This window comes from Triticum aestivum, chromosome 4D (genome assembly GCF_018294505.1).
Source record: "Triticum aestivum cultivar Chinese Spring chromosome 4D, IWGSC CS RefSeq v2.1, whole genome shotgun sequence".
NCBI classification, from domain to species: Eukaryota; Viridiplantae; Streptophyta; class Magnoliopsida; order Poales; family Poaceae; genus Triticum; species Triticum aestivum.
The window spans coordinates 416,218,922-416,243,385 of record NC_057805.1 but is presented as its reverse complement, the minus strand read 5'-3'; positions in this window follow the sequence as shown (position 1 = coordinate 416,243,385).

Sequence of the window (24,464 nt, the reverse complement as noted above, 5' to 3'; positions counted from 1 at the left end):
ATCCACAAGGACGACGAGGTACAGGTCGACTGTAACCTTCTCCTTCAGAGCTGCGCCACAAGTACAACATGCGCCCCATCCTCGTCTGCAAGGACGGCGTGGTGCAGGTCGACTGCAACCTTCTCCTCGGAGCTGCGCCATAAGTACAATAGCTGCATCTCAAGTACAAACATTATTCCAATTGAAGAGCAAATTCCACTCGAAGTCAAACACAAGCATATTCAAAAATAATCCAAGTTCAGATAAATCCTAAAGTTCCGGACGACGGATCAAAAGTATTCGAGCATCAAGCCCAAAGAAGTTTAACGATTACACAATCACTCGGCATTCCAAGGCAAATAAAGGTGGAGCATAATGTTTCTCGGTCACGCATCAGGAGAAGGACTGGCTGGGTCGCAGAAACTGTCGAGGTCTATGCTGTGTGCAATGCGAGTGGCGGCGTCAAGGAAAGTGTCCATGAAGGATTGGAAGGTGTGCCTCTTTGTGTTAGCAACCTTGTGCTCCGCCAGCTTGTCTTCTTTGACGTCTTTGTAGTGCACTCGGACCAAGGACAACACGACATCAGTGCCACAGCGAGCAGATGACTTCTTCCACTCTTGCACTCGGTCAGGTATTTGATTCAGTCGAGCCATCAGAGATTCGAGGTCTTGAGACAGTTCCGCCTGAGGCCAGAGTTCAGTATCAACCCGAGTCATCGCTGCTTTCAGGCGAGCAAGATAAGCAACCGCGCTGTCCATGCGAGATTCCAACCGTAGCACATTCATCGCAACAACATCCTTGACTGGAAAATTCATGGGATGGAGACCCGTCTCGACCCGCCCAGTTTCCACTTCAAAGTCTTGGCAAAGCTCTACACAGTTGAGTAAATGGTGAGTCGACGATGTAATCAAGCTTGACAGTCGACCGAAATAAGTCAATCAATCATCAGTACCTTCAAGTTTTAAGACCAGCTTTGCAGCAAGCTGGCCCAGATAAGACTCCAACTCGCCCTTCTTGGCCTTGAGGCTCCCAAGCTCGTTAGTCAGCCTGTCCTTGTCTTTCTTCAGTCGCTTGACCTCCCGATTGGCGTCAGAAACATCAGTCTTCAGTTTGGAATTCTCCTCTTCTAACTTGCCGACTGAAGCAAGCTTCTTGTCAGCAAGCGCCGTTTTCTCTCGCGCTTCCTTCTGTGCAGCAGCAAGATCCAGATCCTTCTTCTCCAAAGCCTGCTTCATTTTCTCTAAAGAAATAACATTCTTCAGACGGGCTTGGAGTTGACGGTTTTCACTACATACATCTGCTCGAGTGGAGTCACTCGGTTCAAAAAATGGAAAGGAAAAGTGCCAGCAGTGAGATAGACAGTTGACGATTGGTTACCTCCCATGGCAGCTACTTTATCACGAGCAATCTTGAGATTCTTCTTGGCCAATTCCAGATCAAGGTTGAGGCTGATTTGCTGCTTGTTCATTGTAGAAAGTTGAGCCCCAAGATCACAAGATTTCTGCAGTATAAGCCATATCAGTTGACTGAGATAAAAAGACATCACAGTTATAGCTACTCTAAGACTACCACCGAATCAAACATTCAACGGCAGTCTCGGGGACTACACCCAGTGGGTGCACTTAGCGTGCCCCCACTGGTTTGAATAAACACTTGACATGGTCTGCCCAGCGCAAAAAAAGCAATTCTCAGACCATAGTCGACTGCCCGCAGTCAACCACGGTCTCGGGGACTACACCTAGTGGGTGCACTTAGCGTACTGGTTCCGGTTCCACTCGACCTGGCCCGCCCAGGCCGAGTGAGAAAATTCAGATTCTTAGACCACAATCGACTGTCCACAGTCAACTATGGTCTCGGGGACTACACCCAGTGGGTGCACTTAGCGTGCCCCCACTCGTTCAAAGACTCAATCGACTCAATCCAAGTTGACTCAAATAGACTTGTGCAACTTTAAAACAGTCACACCCTAGTGGGTGATCGGATGAGAAATAAGATCAGTCGGAAATCAACTAACCTGGACATTGGTCTGCAGAGCAGCACCGGCGTTGAAGGCCACCTGACTGGCCTCGTGCACCACTTTCATCTGCCCCATCACAAGATTCAACTGAAGAAGAGCTTCCTTGGCGGCACTCGGTGGGTCGTCTGGAGTTTGATACGCAGTGAATAGCGATGATGGCAGAGCAGTCGAAACAACCGCTGGGTCTGATGCATGGAGTTGTAATGGAGTAGCAGGGGTCTGAGTAGATGATCCTGATGGGCAATCAGTCGACAACAGGATAGCGAAAGTGACGTTGGTGCGAGCCGGATCTGTCGATCGCTCGACCGTCGTCCCAGGCATCAGTGTCGACTGAGGAACCTGAATCTCAGGCGCTTTCCCACTCAGTCCCTTGTTCCTCCTCCTCCTTTCCCTTAGGGGCACTTCTTCTTCATCGTCTGGGAGCACAACAACGTCCCATGGTGCTGCAACAAACAGAGAAAGTCAAAGAGATAGCTGACAAACAATCCAGTCGTCCAAATAAATTCGAGTCGGGCAGACTTACTGGCTTTGGAGGTAGCTGCGTCGTCAGATTCCGCGTCGTCTGGGGTCTTGTCGATATCCATATCAGTCGCAGCCGAGGCAGGGCTGTAAAGGTTCATCATCCACTTAGTCAGTACAAGAGAATCGGTCAGAACAAGAAAATACGGGGAGAACATTTACCCAGAAGCAACAGGAACGTCCATCTTTATTCTAGGCAAGGTCTTCCGAGTCTTCTGCACTACAACCTTGGACTGCTTTGGAGTTTTTTCAGTTGGTGCCGGAGAGGATGTCCGAGGACGCTTTGACGACTGCCCGGTCTGAACGGTTGCCTTGTCACGGGCGCTCGCCGGGTCGTGAGTAAGTTTGGATCGCCTTTCCCTGCGGGGAGGAGAGTCGATCTCTTCTTCGTCACTCGGGTCGTCACTCTCCTCGTCCCCCTCTCCGTCGGAGTGCCACTCACCGCTTTCACCTCCGCTTGCCTCCCCCTCCGGGTCTTGCTCTTGCTCTCTGTTGGGCATCGAATACACTTCAGTAAAAGCCTAGAAGAAAACAAGCAAGACAAAGTCAGTCGGTGAAGCATAAACAGTTGCATGTTAAATCAAGATGACACTCGGTGATTCAGAATCGGACCTTGTTTGGTTCGTAGGATTGGTCGAGTGGAGGGATTCTCCTGGCTCCTCTAGGGTTATCCTTGTTGCCAGTGATACACTTCAACCACTTCTCCACTGTATCCTCGTCGACTTCTTCTGGGTGCACCCGAGTGGAATCGTCAATGCCCGAGTACATCCACATCGGGTGATCGCGGGCTTGAAGTGGCTGAATGCGTCGTCTGAGGAAGACTTCCAGCAGATCCATTCTAGTTACACCCTCACGGATGAGATAGACCACTCGCTCAACCAGCACTTTCACCTCCGCTTTCTCCCATGGAGTCACTTTCAAGGTGGAGGGCTTCTCTACGCGAGCCATAGAAAAAGGAGGAAGTCCGGTCGACTGACCTGGAGTCGGCTGGTATTTGCAGTAAAACCAGGTCGACTGCCATCCTCGTACTGACTCAGGAAGAGTTATGGCTGGGAAAGAACTTTTACCCCTCATCTGAATCCCAAGACCCCCACACATCTGGATCACCTGAGTCCTCTCGTCACTCGAGTTAGCCTTTTTGACCGACTGGGAGCGACACGTGAAAATGTGCTTGAAGAGACCCCAGTGTGGTCGACAACCCAATAAGTTTTCGCACAGAGACACAAAAGCAGCAAGATATATGATGGTGTTGGGAGAAAAGTGATGAAGTTGTGCTCCAAAGAAATTCAAGAAAGCCCGGAAAAAAGGATGCGGAGGCAGAGAAAATCCACGGTCGATGTGAGTGGCAAGGAGGACGCACTCACCCTCCCGCGGGCGAGGTTCGGTCTCATCCTCCGGGAGCCGCACCGACCCGTGAGGAATCAGCCCCTCCTCCGCCAGATCGTCGAGGTCATCCTGACTGTTCGTCGACCGGATCCAGTCGCCCTGGATCCAGCCGCGCGGCAAACCGGACCGCGACGAGGATCCGCCCCGGCTAGACTTTCTTCCCTTCGCCTTCGCCGTCGCCTTCTTCACGCGCTCCAGAGCCACCGTTTTTTCTTTCCCCATCGCCGCGGATGGAGGTCGAGCGGGGCGGCGACGCTGGAGGAGGAGCAGGCGCAGTGGGGAAGACTGAGAAGAGAGAAGAAGAATGAGGACGCACTGTTCAAAAACCCTGGTCCGACGCCTTATATGGGGTTGCTCCCGAGTGACTGACCTGTAGGCCCGGGCAATCTTATCAAATCCCACAACAGTCGCGCGCACGATACGTGGCAAAAAAGGCGAAACGGGAATCGAGGCGGCCTTGCCTTATCCACCCCGATTACCGCGGCCTCCTCCGCCCTGCGCGCTTCTCGAAATTCGAATCCTACGAGATCCGCGGGCAGCAGAACAACTTGTCAGACGGAAGATCTCCTCCACATTAGCACTCAGACCTCTTCCAGCAAAAGTTCACTCGACAAAACTAGGAATGGATCAAGGCGACTGAAAAAGAAGTTGGTGTCACCACCTCGGTTCGTTGATCCAAAACAAGACACACCCGAAGCGCGAAAAATGAGTCGGAAGTATTTTCAACTCCTTCTCCACTCAAACCCTGATCCATTCGGGGGCTAATGATGAGGACATGTACCTAGGGTAGGGTCACAGGCCTGACCTAAATACCCTCCCCAAGGACATCACCCTAGAACCAGAAGCATTCGAAGAAGAATCATCATCCACTCGACCATGAAGCATTCTACTCGACAGACTTAAAGTCACTCAACCATGGAGACTATCACTCGACTGGCAGAAGATCTAAAGCCACTCCGTACTGCAACGGTCGGTCATTACGTTGTAGCTTTAATGGTCATTATGTCTCTTTATTACTAGCATTACCAGTAACGCCCTGTCTTAATGTACCTTAAACCCTGTGTAATTGAGGGCTGGAGGGGTCTGGCAAACTCTATATAAGCCACCCCCTCCTGAGTGACAAGGGTTCGCACCCCTTGTAACACACACGCATATAATCCAGTCGACCGCCTCTGGGCTCCGAGACGTAGGGCTGTTACTTCCTCCGAGAAGGGCTTGAACTCGTAAAACTCGTGCGTACAGCTTCTCCATAGCTAGAATCTTGCCTCTACATCCCTACCCCCCTATTCTACTGTCAGACTTAGAACCACGACAGGCCGCTGTACGTACGTGTACATGCTACGTGCACGCCTCTAGTACGACACATGCGCACCTCTACATCGACCAGTATGTACGTACACGTTCGCGACCAGAATGACAACGCTACGTACGCTTCGACCAGGTGGGTCCCGACTGTCAGGCATTTCCTTGCGTGCGAAGATGTAGCTGGTGGGTCCCAGCAGTCAGGGGGGCGAATCGTTTTTTTTGCCCGGATGCACTTCCCTGCGTGCGAAGATGTCGCTGGTAGGTCCCAGCTGTCAAGGGGGAAATGTTTTTTCACGAAATATGGTTGCCCGTCCGGTGGGTCCCTGCTGTCAGGTGGAGGAATCATTATTTTCCGCATAATAAGGAGGCACTTCCTTGCTGCGGCCGTGGACCCAGCTGTCAGCCTCTCCACATACAGTCCACGTCCGATGGAAGCCGTTCCTTGACCATGTTGACCACGCCGTGCAGAGAGGACCAGGGCAGTGGACGGCAGCGAGGCCTAGGAAGGGGACGAGGCAGAGCCGGGGAAGACGTGGCAGTGGATGCCCACGCGTAGAGGAGTATGAGGGTTCACTGGTTCGCTGCGGTGTGAGGCTGCCGTCGCAGCAGAATAACAGGGGGTGTGGGTGAGTAGAGGGATGGCCTGGCCAGCGGTGGGAGTAGTAGGGGGCGGCGAGGCCTCCGCGGCATCGCAGCCGGCCACGGGAGGCAGGAGCACGAGGCACGACCGGCGCTGCTTTGGGCGGCTGGAGCAAGAAGACCAGAGGTTGAAGAAGCACTACGGCCGTTGGATGGACATCGTACGGTCACTGGAGCTAGAATCGTTCATATTGACTAAGTTGACAATGCCCTCCGTTCCCGTCAACTTAGTTGGCCCACAAGTCAGCCTCCCACTATTGTGGGTCCCAGCTAGCAGGGGGGTATTCATTTTTTTGTGCGTAATAAGGAGGCACTTCCTTGCGTGCGAAGATATAGCCGGTGGGTCCGACCTGTCAGCAGTGGGAACGTTTTTCGCGAAATACAGAGGCCCTTTCGGTGGGTCCCAGCTGTCAGGTGGAGGAATCATTATTTTGCGCGTAATAAGGAGGCATTTCCTTGCGTGCGGCCGTGGACCCAGCTGTCAGCCTCTCCACGCACAGTCTAGTTCCGATGGTGTCGTTCGTTCACCACGTTGACCACTCCGCGCCGAGCGCATCCAAGGTGGTGGACGACGGCGAGGCCCCGGACAGCAACGAGCCGGAGATGGGAAGACGTGGGAGTAGAGTTGCAGACGGAGAGGTGTACGAGGGTTAACTGGTTCTGGTACGGTGTGGTTCGGCAGTCGGTGGAGAAGAACAGGAGGTGTGGAGGGGTGGAGGGATGGCCTGGCCAACGGTGGAGTAGCGCTTCACAGCGAAGCGTGCTAAGCAGAGCTGCTAGCAGCAGTTGGCGGGAGCAGGTGGTCCCGACGGCGCTGGAGGAAGAAGACGAGAGATTGAAGATGGATGCCAGTCGTTGGATGTAAATCCAACGGCTAACGATGTCAGAATCATTTGTTGACTAAGTAGACAACGACTTGCATTTGCTTCGACCTATTGGCCCACATTTCAGCCTCAAAAAATGTGGCACGTATTCAACCCATTTTTTCAGAATTTACAGTCTTTTTTTGCGGGGTAGAATTTACAGTCCATTTGATCTCTTTTTTTTTGAATTATAGTCCATTAGCTGGGCTGGGTGAACAAATAATGTAGCGTCCATGCAGCCCATTTATGTTTTTCCTAAAAAATTATAGGCCATTTGCACTTTCTCGAAATACACGATTTTGCTGGGCTTATTCTAATTGTAATGTTGGGGTGGGCGCAACAATGTTATCAAAAAATAAAGAGGGGTTGAGCATTTTGTTATATATATATATTTAAATAATAAGTGATTTATTATTACATTGGTCCTCAAAGTTTACCAAGCTTTTGTACACAATCACCAGGATTTTCGTTGCCAAAAAAAAAATCCAGGATTTTATTTTTAAGAAATTATTTTTATAAGTTAATAAGATGTGGGATATTGTTTTCTTACATATGTAAGTATCAGTTAAATATATGATGACAATAACAATAATATATAATAACATATAAAATAATTTAAATATATATAATATAGTTAGAAGGGAAACATAAGTTGGACCAGGCGTTCCTATTCTTATATAGAAAAATAGAACAGACCTCTGTGTTTTCTTCAAAAAAAAAAACATAAACTGGGCTGCCGATGTTTCAGGAAAAATAAAACATCGGATGGGAGGTCCATAGGCCGGTCGATACATGACGACCCTCAAGAAAATACAAACATGCCTATGGACCTCCCATCCGAGGTCGTGGGCTGCGCATATTAAAAAAGAAAGCCTAGACGGGGTAGCCCAAAATCCAGCTGATACTTGCTGGCCCAGTGATAATAAATGATACCTGCCAGCTCCCCAGCTTCGTTGTGAATTTATCTCCTATAGTAACTATGTTGAAGCACCTAAAAAAATGTAACTATGTTGACAAACCTGTGGGCCCCAACGTCAGTATAGCATTAGGAGGAAGTATTTTTTCGATGAGGCACTTGCTTGCGTACGGCCATAGACCTGGTGGGTCCCGACTGTCCGCCTCTCCACGTACAGTCCTCTCCAGATTCCTCTTGTTTTTTCAGCATGTTCACAACGGCAGGCAGCGGCGTCGCGGCGAGCGCACAAAGGCGCAGGAGGAGATCCGACCACCTGAGGAAGTGCCTTATTAGTAACGAAACAACTGAACTATCCTAGTGGTCGAGTGACACTACCCGACAGCTGTCCCGCCCGGGTTCGATTCCACCTGTGCAGAGAAAATATCTCCAATTTTTTTGCCTCTGCCTTTATTGACATGTGGGTCCCAATTGTCATCTACACACACCACGTCCAACACTTACCAAAACTTCATCCCTCGTTTTCTCTGTTTTTCGCACACTCGACATTGTGTGGGCATCTTGAAAATAGCATATCTTTTTGACTGTGCATCATATGAAGATGTGCTATGCATGAATGTTGATCAGCATGATGTTAACTGGCTGGTAGTTCCAGTTTCGACCATGAATAAAACTTCCAGCATGATGTTAACACTGTTTGAAAAGGCCGTGTTAATATAAATGCCCTGCCTCTGAAAGTTGCAGTTTCTTATTTGAAACTGAACTTGGAGTTTCTTATCTAAAACTGAAACTTGCAGTTTCTTCTCTGAGAATCACATTGTCTGCACTTTTATACTCCTATGAAACTACAATTTTTTAAGTGCTAAAAATAGATCTCTAGAATTCATAAAATACTTCATATGCTCAATACTGCAGCATGATGTTAACACTGTTTGAAAAGGCCGTGTTAATATAAATGCTTTGCCTCTGAAAGTTGCAGTCTCTTATCCGAAACTGAACTTGGAGTTTCTTATCTGAAACTGAAACTTGCAGTTTCTTCTCTGAGAATCACATTGTCTGCACTTTTATACTACTACGAAACTACATTTTTTTAAGTGCTAAAAATAGATCTCTAGAATTCATAAAATACTTCATATGCTCAATACTGCAAATCTGAAATTCAAAAGACATTCATATCTGAAAGTACTCTCAAAATACACAACACAAAACACAATTCACAACCTGCAAATACTAACAACCCTAAGCTCCTCCTGACAATTCACAACCTGCCAGACTTTTGGTCTGGGGGGGGGGCAATCCCTCCTATTCCTTGGTGGCAGACAGCCGCCCCGTGAGACGATGTGAACGGCGAGGGAGAGGATGGCGGGGAAGCGTCGTCGGGCCAACTGTTTTTCTCCTCTTGCAGTTGGGTTCGGTCGACAAAGACTCCACTGGCTCGCTCTGGCACGACATCATCACAAACGGCACCCTGTAGATGCTCGATCCTTCAATCTCTGGTGGATGCTCCATCTGGGATCGATACTCCCACCACCGCTCCCTCACGATCGGATTCGGTGAATCTGTTTGCTCCATGGCCCAAAGGAGCAGCTCTATGTACTCCCGCGCGACTCCCTCCGGGAGTATCGCCGCCTTTTCGCTCTGTTGCAGATATTTGGCCATGGATGTTGCCGTCGCCGCTAGTTGGTCCTTGTTGTCAAACCAAGACTGTATCTCCAACATCCTAGCTAGCTTCACAGGGTCGCTGTCTGCGATCCTCATGTATCGGTTGTACTCCTCCATCGATCTACTTCTCCACAGCACCTTCACTCGCCGGCGGTGGTTTCTGAATGGAAGAGGAGAGGAGCAGCACTGGTTTTGGTTTAGAACGGGAGAGGAGCGATGCTGGTTTTGGATTGGAACAGGAGAGGAGGGGCGGTGGTTTTGAAATGGAAGAGGAGAGGAGCGGCGCTGGATTTAGATTGGAACAAGAGAGGAGCGGCGGTGGTTTAAGAGGAGAAGAGCGGTAGAGCGGCGCTGGTCTTGGAAGTATTTTTTTTGTTTTGCGTATTTTGGGTCAAAGTTTGACCACGTACTGTATTTGACAAGAAAAATGTGAATGCATGTCACGAAAAATTGTATCGTTTGGTTTGTACCTGAATGTACTTTCAAATTATATTATTTTTGCAACGTGTAACATATATTTTATTTGCGAAAATCATGGTCAATTATGACCCAGAATAAAAGGGAGACTAGTTAATGTGGGGTCACTTTCTTAATTGAAGGGTAAATTGATTTTGATCCAGTCAGAGCGCGCCGGCCCTCTCGTCCAATCCTAAATTGCTGCCGCACGCTCCTCTCCCTCTTCTCCATTGCAAAACCACCTCCTCTCCTCTCCATCATCTCCATTCCAAAACCACCGTGTCGCCTCTCCCTCTTCTCCATTGCAAAACCACCTCCTCTCCTCTCCATCATTTCCATTCCAAAACCACCGTCTCACCTCTCCCTCTTCTCTATTGCAAGTCCACTGTCTGTCCTCCCATCTTCCAAAGCTAGCACCAAATCAGGCAGATCGCCGGTGGCGACCAGGCAAAGTTAGCCAGGTTGAAGGAGATCCTTACTTGGTTTGACAATGAGTGGGAGATTTCAAGGACGGTAGGGTTTAAGGTAAGCATCGCACTAACCTAATCTTCCACCTGCTCATGCTTACAATCAGTGTGACAGCTAATGAAAATCATGGTTACAATCAGTCTCCGAGTACTACGCCAATCACCCTTAAATAGCTCTGGACCTTTGGGTCAAACTTGTGACACTGTGTACAAATAAAGAAAAATAGATTGGTGCTTCTTTCAGAAAAGAGTACTCCCTAGAAAACTGCCAATATAAGCTACTAGTATTTGGTTAGAGGATTTGCTGCCGAGAAAGATCCGTCCACAGAGAGCGCCACACATCCCACTGGTGGTGGTGGATGCCAATGCGTGCATGGAGCATGGTTGGTGTCGGTAATTTTTACTTGGTACACCTCGCACTCTGCATATATGCCGGTTCCATCCATACATTTGTGCAGTTCCACCAAAATGCAACTGAATAACCCTGTTTGCACAGATAATGAAAAAGCGTGATTACATTATAGTGGCACTAGTTGATGAAACACGCAAAATAAATAGAAGAAAATATTGCGATAGTATCATAGTACGCCATGCTGCGAGGGCGAGATGGGCCCTGCGACGCCTCATACGGTACGCCACGCCTCATACTGGAATCGTCCCAAGTCTCCCCGATACACCTTCTGCCAGTGATGAACATCAGTGTACAGCGGTAGTACAAGGAGGGGCCTTGAGACATTCAAATCTCTATTTTTGTGCAGATCAACTAAAATTAAGCACCCCAGTTTGCAGAAACACTTAAACATTAACAATGGGACTAGTTGATGAAACATACATTAACAAAGAGAAGCACTTTCTTTATCTACATTGGAAATGAAATGATAGAGAGGACACTCGCTCTATTTTAACTATATTATTACTTCATTTTATCAGTGACACTAGGGTGGAGCAGGTGGCAAACGAGGTATACCGTGCGTCGCAAGGATGAAGGCCGGGGGTGCTTAGACTGGGATGCTGAAGCTGGCTCTTTCAGTCCCTATCTTCCCCCTGATGTTTCTGTGGTAGCATTTGGGTTTTAATCCAAACTTGGTCGAGCTGGTGCTGCGTCCCCCTACATGCCTAGCTTATGTGGCGAACTTGTCTCCTGCTAGTACTTAGTCCGTTCTAGTAGTAGTTGCATAACTGCCCGTTTACACTGAGATGTTGTCGGATAATGGTTCTCTATGGTTGGGTTTCTTTAATGAAATAGGAGGGAACCCCCTCTTTTGATATATAAAAAAACAGTGGCACTAGCGGCGCCAAAACATTGCCTCAAATTAATAGTGCCACTAGATTAAGGTGCAAAATAATAACATTACTGCTTTATCATGGCAGTGCCAAAACAATAGCACAAGAGCAGGATCAACATGTAGGATCTTTGGCAAATGGTCAGACCAAAAAGGAACATACCTCGTGATGGGAACCATATGTGCAGTCAACGCCATCGTAGAAGGGATGACACCAGTCACCAACATGGATGATTAAATTCATGGGACCTTTTGGTGCAGTTCACCTAAAATGAAGCAATGCCCCATGAGCTAGCAGCTTCTTCTTCTTTTTTAAGAAAAGGGCTCCAGTCCCGGTTCCATTTCCATCAGAAAACGAAACCCACAGAGCTTCTTATTCATTAGTTTCAATAAAATTGAGCAACATCAAGGTTGGTCGTGAAGCTCCTGGAGAGTAGGCGGACCAGGACAGTTGCATCTCTAACGAAAAGAAGCAACTTATCTTAATGGGAAATTTAGCAGGACATGAAAAAAGTGCCATTGATTCATATTACTGGAGGCATTACATTGAAGACAACATTGGTTTAACGTGTCCTTACTTTTAAGAGTGCGTCTGCTACATTTACCAGTGGCATTACATAAGAGCGGCTCGAGGCAACAAACATCAGAAGAGGATATCTGGGTTGGTCCCATTTTTGTTCGGTATATAGCCACCTTATACTGTGTGAGGCTAGCAAATCTAGTGCTGGACTTACTCTTTTGACTTGTCCCCCAGTCCCCACTTTCTTTCCTTTTTCAACCAATAGATCGGGTTTATATTGAGTTTGTACTGCGTTCCCTTTATTTCCCTATTAGACCTAGAGACCAGTCGGATAGCCAGTCTCTGCTACTTTTCGCCCCCATTATTTCCTCTTTTGACCAAGTCCTAGATTCAGGTAACAAATCTTCCCCACCCACCCCATTTCTTCCTTGTTTGAACCAAGTACTACTAGATTCGAGTGCATGAACTAGTTTTACCTCTTAACAGTAAAAAATCAGGTGGTTTTCGAACAGCCGATCGATCCTATCTACACGAGGGGGCCTGAGAACTAGTAAAAGATACAAATGTAGCGACATCAGGAGCTCGGGAAGTAGAGCAAGGCCGGTTTCGAAGGAAGTTATACCTGAGGGTCGCCGGGATGTCGCTAGGTGGGCGGCGGGAGGCCGGATCTGCCCACAGTACGGCATCAAGGAAGAAGGGGTGGGAGGCCCTCCCTCGCCAGCAATGCTTGGGAGAGAACGACAAGGCACGCTGATCGGGACGCGCCGGCAGTGGGTAAGAGCCGTCGCCAAGGACGACCGCGTGAACATTGCACCTTCTCACCTTCCCCGACGGAGAGGATCCGGCTGGATCTGTGACCAACGGTGAGTAGAGAGAGAGTGTGTGGCCACCGCTGTCGTGTTTAGATCTGGAGAGGACGAGACAGTGTGAAGAGAGCAACACTAGCAAGCAAGCGCGGAGGCTCCTGCCTATATAGTGGAGTACTAGTTTTCTTTTGTCTACCGGCCGGAGCCAGCCTGACCTCAGCAATGACTGTTGAGAAGTCTTCATGCACGTGCCCCGGAGGCGCAGTTGTCGTCATTTTGATCTGAAGCACCGGATTATAACATATAACACGAAAAAATGCCATATGACAAGAAATCATAACCTCACTGCCCAAAGGAGACAAGATGAATCCCGACGGACAAACTAGACGAGGATCAAAGCTCAAATTAAAGATAAACTCATAGAAAAGGGGTCCGTCAATAGATGCCCTAATTAACATAGCCGGCTTGACCTAGATGGCAGCCGAGTAGTCTTCGTGCATGTGCCCCCAATGACTAGCCCAACTCAGTTGTCGCTGTTTAACCCTCGCAGTGATCCGAAGCACATGACACCTAATTTTGCGAGATGACAAGAAACCTTTTTTTAGATTTCTCACCAGAACTACAGCCCTGTACAACATAGCCTGCACGATATGTAGACGATAGCCAATCCAGGCGTGTCTGCTGGAGTCTGGTCACATGCATGGACGAACTGATCTTCCGTGTCTTGCAGGGATCGTCCAGGTACCAACGTATGTACTCCTACAACACTTCTCTAGTAGTACTATCGCTCGTCTCTCTCTTCTATTAACTCACCCGACTTGCGGGGCCGGGGAGTGTGCCTATGGTCGATTCTCGATTGCGGTCCCACATGTGTGTGCAAACGCAATATGACGCGCGTTCCATTCGGAGAGCGGCGTGCCAAACCGACCGACCGTCTGGGGTGCGACGCGAACGTGACGGGCATGCTGTATACTCCGTACATGTGTACCGCCGTTTTCTTGAGGCTTTGCTCCATGGCGCAATCCATGGATACAAAATTAGTATACTGTACTATTTAAAAGTCGAGGGCAGGGCTTTTCCCGCGCGGTAGGCAGGGCAGTTCTGCCTAGTCAGTTCGACAGAGATGCGAGAAGATGAGGGAGTAGGCCGCTGCAAACGTAGGGATGTGTGATTTTACAGCGAGTTACTTCTGGACAGGTGGGGCCCGCTGATTTGACTTGCCATTATCATTTTAACTATAGCGCTACGACCGGCGTGAGTCTCCCGATTCCTGACCACCTCCATACAGGTGCCTCTCCCGATGCTCCACCATGTAGAGGCTGGCTCTTGCTTGAGAGCCCACTCCTCCACTTTTCCCTTGCCTCTTTCCCCCACATATGCAAAAATGCCATGTAAAGCGGGCTTATAGTCCACTATTGTACTTGATCCTACAGGTGCTAAGCCTGCCACATATGCATAAAGTCTGACGTGGCAAGTTAATTAAGAAGAGAGAGACTAGTTTGGTGACCCCAGGAAGAAACGGTGATAAGCGCTTGTACCTAGATGAAGCAAACTTAGCAACAAAAAACTAAGCACCTATGCATTGGGGACTTGAGTTGCTAAGCCATTTAATGCCCATAGCACCTCATCTAAGCACCATTTCTTGGAAGAGGTCACTCCTTGGCAAATACAATAAATACTACGAAGAAAGAGATACAGAGAAGTAAACAAAAAAAAACTCTTATAGCCAACCTTATAGCTAACCTTGTTGTATGAGTGAATAAGTGATAACTATGTATGACATGCCAACATCAGATAGCCTAACGCACCGTGTTAAATCTCCAAGGGCGCGAACGCACGAGCGAGGCGACGGTCGTGGTAGGCGCGGCCATGATACGGGCTGCTGGCAGCCCTTGGATCTAAGATCGAACGGTCGCATGCTAAGTTGCTAAAAAATTTCAGAATAACCCTCTAGGATAGGATATTCACCCATAGGTCTAGAATCACGCCATGCAACCGTTCGATCTCAGATCCAAGGGCTCTTGGAAGCCCGTATCATGGGAGAATGGAAAGCTTCGTATCACCTGTAATTTTCCCGACGCTTGACATGACATTGAAAGCCATTTAATTGGGCGTCGAGTAGACATGACATCTAATTGGGCCACCATAGTACTGTGCATGAATCCATTTATCCACCAGGCAAGCCACTACCCTGCCATTCGCACGCGCCCGCCACTCGACATTTTTACAATCGATAAACCGCTCCTAGTCGTCCCGTCCTTTCACATTACGACAGTTCCACTAATCCTAACCCTCCTCCCAAATCCATGGCGTCCCAAATCTCCATGATCGGCGGTCAGTACAAGGTTAGAACCATCACCAGCGATGAGTTCGACGTCATCTACACCCGTTCTTCCGCAACGGTGAAAGAATGCCTTGCTCGCTTCAAACGCATGTTCGAAAACTCAAATGATGAGTGGGTCGCTGGGCTAGATGTTGAGTACACCACAGTCCTGGGAAGCGAGAAGAAACTAAAGGAGGCAGAGAAGAAGAAGCCCGCCGTGATCCAGGTTTGCGTGCATGACTTATGCTTGGTCTACCACATATGCCATGCCGACGTTGAGTGCGAGGAATTTAAGAAGTTCCTCAAGGGCAGCCGAGTCAAATTCGTTACTGTAGACTTTAGGAACGACAAGGAAATCTTGGGTCGAATAGGCCTCGTTGTAGGCGACCCCTTCGACCTCCAGAAGGAAGGGCTGGTGCCCTCCCTTGATCAGCCTTCAATGCTGACCCTGGCAGGAGCCATGGTTCATCCTTCGTACGGTGAACTGAAGAAACCTTTGCACATGTTTCATCGTGCATGGCAGTGGACTGTACTAGATATAGACCACATCCACTACGCTGCAATGGATGGCTACCTTTGTTTCAATATCTACAAGGGTTGGATGAAGAGCAAGAGCCAAGTGTGTGGTTCAAGCAAAGAAGTATCGCCCAAGAGGAAGAGCGACAAGGACGAAGTCGAGGACGTGGACGAGGACTCCGAGTAAGGTGGCAATGTCGTTGCTCATGGTGGTTCTAATGCAGTGTCTACCGGATTAATTGCTTAGTTTAATTTCTGGTGTGCTTAGTTTTATTTGAGGGGTGTGTTGTGCTGAGCCCCCAGCAGAACTATGTTATGTTTCTTCTCGTTATATTTCATACATTTCATCTTTTAGTTGGTATAGTACTACCACTCGTTTCTTGACATTATATACGTACAATATATATGGCCAACATCATATAGCCAGCAGTTTAGTTGTCAAAGAATTTCAGGGTGCTTAGTTTTGTCAAAGAATTCCAAGGTGCTTAGTTTTATTTGAGGGGTGTGTTGTGCTGGACACCATGAACTTATCATTGTGAGAATCGGCTTATTTTTGGCATGTAACATGGTCAACGGGTTTGACGTGAAAATAACAATGTCTAATGGCATTTCTGAGCAAACATCTAACTTAACGATGGCATTTTTAGATATCTAATTGCATTTTTGAGCAAGCATCTCACGGATCGATGGCATTTTTTGAGTAGTTGTAACTTCTAATGGCAAAATTGAGTAGTGATACACAACTAGTGGCATAAATAATAAGAACCCAAGAATTAAATAGGTATGCTAATTTCTTTATTTCTTTATACCTTTGTGTGCGAAACAATATACGCTGCCTCCCCCCAGATTTTCTTTACACAGGCAACATAGAACTATATGAGTGCCCTATTAAATTTTGGAATTATTCCGGGTTCGTTTGGCCTTTTTTATACATTAATTGAGTTTCTGGTCATTTAATGTGCATAATTCAAATTTGAACTACAAGCACATGCTCCCGTGCACCAAAGTTGACTGAAAAATCACATGTGTGTCCTCGGGTGAATTTCTAGGTCCCATGCAAGAAATGGGAATGAAATTCAAACATCTGGGCATCGTGGTTCGGCCGAGAACATTGAGAAGCTTGGTTTTAAAATTCTTGTAAATCCAAAACACGCCTGAAAATCATGAAACTTGGCATGGTGTCATGTCATGGTACTACCATGCTGTGGTAAAAAAATTGCAGAATAGGAACAAGTTTTGGTATAAGTTTCTTGCAAACCGGAGCTTCTCTCAAGAAGGCTCGTGGTTCTGAGAGGGAACGTGTCACCTTTGTGTGCATAATTCAAATTTTAAATACAAGCACATGCTCCAGTGCACCAAAGCTGGTTGAAAAATCACATGTGTGTCCTCGGCTAAATTTCTACGTCCCTTGCCAGAAATGGGAATGAAATTCAAACATCTGGGCGTCATGGCTCGGCTGGAACTTGGTTTTTTAATTCCTGTAAATCCAAAACACGCATGAAAATCATGAAACTTGGCTTGGTGTCATGACATGGCACCAACATGCTGTGGTAATTTTGCTGTCCGATTTGCGAAGGCGCACACATTAACAATGAACAAAGTCATTTTGGAACAAGTGCTGTCACGTTACAATCGGAAACACAAGTATTATTGAAACCGTGGGCGTTCTATTTACCATGTACGTGCCGCCATGCGCCCCTTTTTTATTAGCTAGGAGGCGCCATGCAGGGTAGCTATTTGAGTACGGGAGGCGTGCGATCAGACCCCTGCGCGTGCTTATCGGGAGGAGATCCCTTTGACCTCCATCTGCCGTCCACCTCTCTCCCAAGGTCTCCATTAATGGCGCCCGAGCCTCTGTTTAATGGCGTGGCAATGTCTCACTCGATTGAGATTTAAGAGAGAAAAAATAAAATCTGAAAAGAAAATTTTGCACGGATCTTGATGTAAGATCCGACGGACCTATATAGCATCTACTATGACTTATAGCAAGACTGATGAATATATATAAGGACGACGAGAGTGGATAATAATTGTCTTACATAATTAGGAAGATAACTAAAAAAGCCACATGTGGCTACGCCCGAAATACACAAGGGCAAAAGAAGAAGGAAGACACATACAACGATCTGGCTCGCTGATCTATACTTTCTTTATGTGCTGCAGGTCGCGGAGACTAGTTCTCGCGGCGGGCGATGATCTCTTTCATCAGTTTCATGTCCTTAATACGCTCCTGGGCAGCATCCACGGATTCCTCCACTAGCCTGTTGCGCTCGATGCGGAGCATGGCATTCTCGTCCATAAGTTTCTTGACGATGACGCCCGTCCTCTGCAACAAGGCAGTGGTCTGCTCCGCCTGCTTCGCCCTTCCGGCGATCTGCACCCTCAGCAGGTCGCGCTCGCCCCGGAGCTTCGCATTGCCCTCCCCTAGTTGCCGGATGACGCCGGTAGCCTCGTCCTGCAACCTCGCCCAGCCGGAGATCTGATCCATCTGGCTATGGGCCATCGCACGCATGCGCCTGTAATAGTCCTCGCCTGCCCGCGAGAAATCTTCCCTGGCCGCCCCGGCGCGGCGGGACCTCCGTGCTGCTTAGGCGGCGCGGCGGGACATCTCTGCTGCTTCCGCGGCGTGGCCGGACCAGTCTGCTACATCGACGGCGCGGCGGGACCTCCGTGCTGCTTCGGCGGCGCGGTGAGACCTCTGTGCTGCTACTGCTGCGCGGCTGGACATGTCGGCTACTTTCGCGGCGAGGCGGGACATCTCTCGTGCTTCCTGTTCCATGCTCACCTCTCCCTGGTGGAAATCTCTCGACCCAGAACTCACACTGGCCATGGCTTGATTGACTTGATTGTTTTTTGTGGATGAGGAGTTGAGGAGGAATGTGCAGTCATCTTAGCATAGTAGTATTTATAACCGAGTACTACTAGTACGCTCCTAAGTGGGAAACCGTTTAGGTTGTGATCGGTGTGAACAGGTTTGCAATTAAATATAGCGTGGTAGTAGTAGTAATTTGGAATGTGACGAGACGCGCTCAAAATTTATTGACGGTTCTAGTTTCAAAGTGCGGCACTTTTCCCGGATGGCGTAACGTCGGCATGTTTTCTCGGCCATGGTGTAGCATATGCCATGGTACTAGTTCTTTTTCTACTGCTGTGTACGTGAAAAACTGGCACCGTCGGATACATATCTTACGCTTGGCGTTCGACAGGAATAGCCTCGTGGCGAGCTATAGACTAGTCTTTTTTTCAGACGCATTACACCTATCTCTCGGGACTTCTCGCACGCACCATCACTGCTCCCTAGGTCGATGCCACCCACATACACTTGTACTCTGAGAAGAGGTGCACACACGCACTCGTCCTCTCTCACACACGCATCTGTAGCTACGAATTGTAGTATTCTCAACCATCCGATTGGCTCTATCATAGGTTTCATGTTGCTCCTTGGCCTTGAGATTGAGAAGTTTAAAACACGGAGGCTAAGATGGAGGCGCGAGGTTTTGGTTAATGTGCGGGCCGCACACGGCACCAACACGACACGAGCTTCATCTGCCTGGTGCGCATGCAGTCGGGTGAGTTGTCCAAGTATAGACACAACCAGGCCCTTGTTGATATCCGCGCCTCGACTTTGGCTGGTCATAGTGGAGAGTAGCATAGACTAGTTACTAGTCTATGTTACTAGTACCTTCATAGTGGGTAGTGTCATATAGTATATGCATAATTTGGCAACGAGCGCTCTCTATATGTACCACCTTTTTTCTTTAATTACATCTTGTTAGTTTTGCTCCATGGTGCAATCCATCGATACTACTACTGTACAAATGTATACATTTTTTAAAAGGCTAGAGGGCGGTGCAGTCTTGATTGGTCCTTTTCATGAGAGGCGAGGGCCTTTGTGATTTGACGGCTCATTACTGCTGGAAGGCGGGGCCTTGTGATTGGACTGCTCGTATAAATGTGCCGACGACCTGAGGAGGAGAAAAGAACCATGCGGTATACTCAAGTTTTCCACTGGAGTACAACGGAGGAGCACGAAACACGGCAGCCCAGTGCCATATCCTCTACTCTCTACTCTTATTATATATTACTAGCAAGAGGCATTGTTCTATTGGCGATAAATAATGATCTAATTTGCTAGTCATCTCATTTAGCATTGTTCTATTCATGCCTCACAGAGAAGGTAACACGTGCGGCGAAACACTCGAAGCAAAATAAGAAACACAGGAGCAAAAGAAGAAGGAGGATTATCATCCCAAAAAAAGAAGGAAGACGCACACACAAGTCTGGGGCGCTGCTCTCACTACATGAAGGGTTGCTGGCCGCGGAGTCGTAACTGCTTCTTCATCGCCTCCACGACCTCCATCTCCTTGCGCGTCTCCTCCGCCATCTTCTTCATTGTGTCCATGACGTGGGATTTCTCGACATGAGCCTTCATCATCTGTTCCACGGCCGCATTACGTACCTTGACAGCAGCCGGGTGCTCGATGCGGAGCTTCGCCAACTCCTCCTTCTGTTCCATGACGTGGGCCTGCAACATCTTCATCGAGGAACTACTATTCTCATGCAGCTTCTTCCAGCCGGCGTTCTCCTCCTTCAGCAGGTCGAGCTCGTGGCAGAGCTTCGCCTTGTCCTCCTGAAGTTGCAGGATTTTGCCGGTCGCCTTCTTCTCCGAGGTAATGCTTTTCTTCAGCAGCATCACCAAGCCGGCGGTCAACTCCCCCTGCTCATTGAGCTCAGCGGGCATGTCGTCGAGGCTCTCCTTTAGCAGCTCCACTAAGCCGTGGATGAACTCCTTCTGCTTATTGAGGTGCTTATTGAGCTGATCGAGCATGCTGTCGAGGGATAACGACTCCAGCGCTGCCAGCTCGGCATGTTCGCCTCCGCGTCTAGGGCGCTCCTGGGAGCCATCGCCTGCCCGTGAGAGATCTTTCGAGGTCTCTGCGTGGCGGCGAGCCCTCTCTTTTTTCCGCAGCCTTGGTTGCCGCTCCCTTGTTACGAGTAGTACTCGACCTAGAGCTCTGCACACCGGCCATGGCAAGGACGGACGAAGGAGGATTTATGAGGAGGAAGGTAGAGTAATTTTCGGTTAGGTAGTTCCCCTTTTTATAACCTAAGTACTAGCACTAGTACTAAAACATGCATTGTGGGAACACATTCAGGTTTGGTATGTACTGGTAGGTGTGAGCAGGCTTGCACTTAATTGTAGCACTAGTACTTTCGAATGTGATGGGAACAAGGTAAAGATTAATTGATGGTTTTTGGTTTCGAGGCCCGAAACGGCTCCCGATGAGTTTAGTGGAACATAAATTTCAAGTAGACTACACTGCTCAGATGCGTAAATATTATGTTACTGTCAAAAATTGGCACAAAATACGAAGGAGACCAATGGAAGTACTACTAGCAACCCATGATTTAACTACTCGCATGCGCACAGTGGAGTAGTAATGTCTTTCTTCCGCCCTCACGTCCACTCAATTTGCATGTGCTGTATTAATTGACCATCAATGAAGTGAAGGACTTTACACGTGTCAACTTATCACATGGGGTGGATCTTGGTACAAAATTGCGTCCGCCCGTGTACCCGCGTGTGCGTGCGAGGGAATGAGTGCGTGCGTGGCATGCGTGCACATCTTCGCTTCGTGCATGTACCGCCAGTGTGGCTCAGGGAGGACGAGTACATTCTTCTGGAACCAGCAGCACGTCACTATGATTAATCCACACAAGGATGTCGTGACAATGCCTCCACATGTGCCACGTGGCTTCATGAACTGTAAGAGAGACACCGTGTAGCGTGCCATTGTGTTTTGCACATACTCGAAGTACTAGTAAGGTACACGTGCATTGCACGCGTCAGATTTTGCAACCAAATTATGAATAAATACCACACTGTAGCATGTAAGCTCTAAGTCATATATGCCTGATGTAGACCTTCATTTAATTCTTATAGTTCATCTCATTCAAAATCAATTAGTTTTTATAAAAAACCTAGGGCCTCTTTGATTCGTAGGATTTCCAAAATGCGGGAATAGGAAGAACATGGGATTAGAGTGGAATGTTATGATACGGAAGTTATGATACGGAAGATTCTAGAACAAAGGAGAACCACTGTTGTTTTGAGATTTGTGCATTATGCTTAAGTTCAACCATGGAGTCTGCTAGATTGTACATGTGGCAAAATCCGGTGGGGGGCTAGAAGATGGTGCGAGGGGCCGAGTGAAGGGAGACTATGAAGGAGTGCACAACTGCGAGATCGATATTTAGAGAGAGGGGCGAGAACGTGCGCTGTTGCGCGCAGTGGCGGAGCCATGAAAAATGTCCCATGAGCTAGGGGGCCAAGCATTGCTAATCCTTTACGAGTAGGGCCAATTCATCAACTTAAACCATTTTTACATGCAATTGTCTAATGATCACTTTCATATTAGCCTCGATATATAGTGATGTTAGGGCGGGGGGGGGGGCAGGGCCCTTGCTGCCCCCTGTCTTCGCCATTGTGCGCGCGTCTGAGAGATGAACCGGGAGGCATGGATGATGAGAGGGGGGGGGCGTTGGATATATAATTAATGTGGGTGTATTAGCTATATATGTAATCCTATATAGAGAGGTATAGATTGATCGATGTGGACGTGGGAAAGAGGGTGAGACCTCACTAGATATATAGATTGATCGGTTTATGTGGAAAACTATGAAAGACCTAGCTATACACACACACACACACATAGATGAACATCGATCGTTGCGCATGCATGTGAGAGATAAAGAATGCCCGATATGATGGAGAGGGGGATGTGTGTGTGCCTTCATGGGAGACCGACCTGAAGAAAAAGATTGCATGTGTGCGATGGATAATGCCGACTGGTAGTGTGTGTGCATGCATGCACGAGAGAAAGTTAGTGGTACAATTATAAAGAGAAGACAAATGTGTGGGTGTAAAAGACTAGGTGAGGTCATAATCAATGTAAAGTTGAATTCAAATATTTGAATAAGAGATCATGATGTTTGAAACCCATGCATGCATGAATATAACGGAGATCTGCGCGGTGTGGTTTGGAAACAAGCATGTTGTAATGTATACACATTGAACAAGGTCAGACTGGTTTGAATTTGAGATACTGATGGCAGACATCGTTTGGCCACATTGCATCCGTGCATGGACACACTATTCTAATTGGAGATGATGGGTGGCTTTCGCATCACATATCTATATCTATACCCCTCTATATATATATTATATTATATATTTTTATATAGTGTGCGGATAACTTTAACTTTGAAAGATGGTCGTTGGATGAGGCCAATCCGATGGTGCAGAGCTGGCAAATTTGAGCACTACTGGCCGTTGGATATCATCTAGATTCCACCAGATTTTGCCACATGTACAATCTAGAAGACTCTATGGTTGAACTTAAGCATAATGCACAAACCTCAAAACACAAGCACTTCTTCTTTGTTCTAGAATCTTCCGTATCAAAATTGCCCAAATGTTTTTCTACATAATTTGTTTTTACTTTATGCCTTACAATGCACAATTCCATGAATCTTAAAATAGATTAGCTTTCTTATAAAAACTAGATGATTTTGAATGAAATGAACTATAAGAATTAAACGAACATCTACATCATGCATATATGACTCAAAGCTTACATGCTATAATGTGGTATTTATTCATAATTTGGTTGCCAAATCTCATGCCTGCAATGCACGTGTACCTTACTAGTCTAAATGGTGTCTCTGTGTGTGTTGTGCGTGTTAAACACATTGTACGTAGTATATCATACTAGTCTAAATTGTCTTTTTTTGGGGGTACACGTTAAGCTTGTTCTCCCGAAATTTCAAGCCGCGCCTTGTTATGCCGAAATCTCAAGCTAGCGTATTTGTCTATCGTGCTGCGAAACTTCCGCCTCTTCAACCCGCGCCTTGTTACCCCGAAATATTTAAGATAAATCTTTGTCTCGTTGTGCTCCGACAACTACCTCCATCTCAACCCGCGCCTTGCTATTCCAAAATTACAACGCGCACGAAAACTCCCACCTCCTGTGAAATCCCGACACGCGAAATGCCCGTGATACCCCTGAACCGAAAGAACTGCCTCAAATCGGTGGGGGTACTTTCGTAACTTACCCCACATTTCGGACAAGCGCGTCCCTAAGCCATGGTTCCCCACTCCCATCCCATCCGCCCACCCATTCGTACACCGAGGCCGGGAAAACTCGCGAAGCCCCACAGCCTCCTCCGTCCGCGACCCAGCCGGAGCCTCTTCCCCGACGACGTCGTCCACAGCAACACCTCAACGTCCCTCATCCACCGTACCGGATGAGGATCCGTCATCGATCTGGTCATCCCGCTGGTTCAGCCACCCCGTCCTCCACCTCCAAGGAGTTGCCCCGACGTTCCCCTCGTCTTTCGCGCCACCTCCATTCCCACACCGCCGTCTTCACCTGCACCACCGGAAGAGCATCATCATCACCGTTTCCTCGGATGAAGCTGCGGCCTAATCGGCACCACCAAAGAGGTTGTACACTAATCGCCGCATTTTCTTCTTGATTCGATCTCACGGTGCTGTCGGCGCTCGGTCCCGAGCTGACACGGCGCGGCTCCATCCATGGCGGCATCGCCGGCCACTTCCTCCACGACGTCTCTCCCTCGGCGGCGATGTCCACATCAGTAGGAGCTGCTGCTGCTTTAGCTCTCGCTCACGCTGCTGCTTTGCTCTTGCTCTCGGTCCCCTGCCTGGTTTGCTCTTGCTCGCGCTGCTGCTCTCGCTCTCGCTCTTGCTTGCGATGCTGCTCTGATTTAGCTACACTTTAGTCGACTGA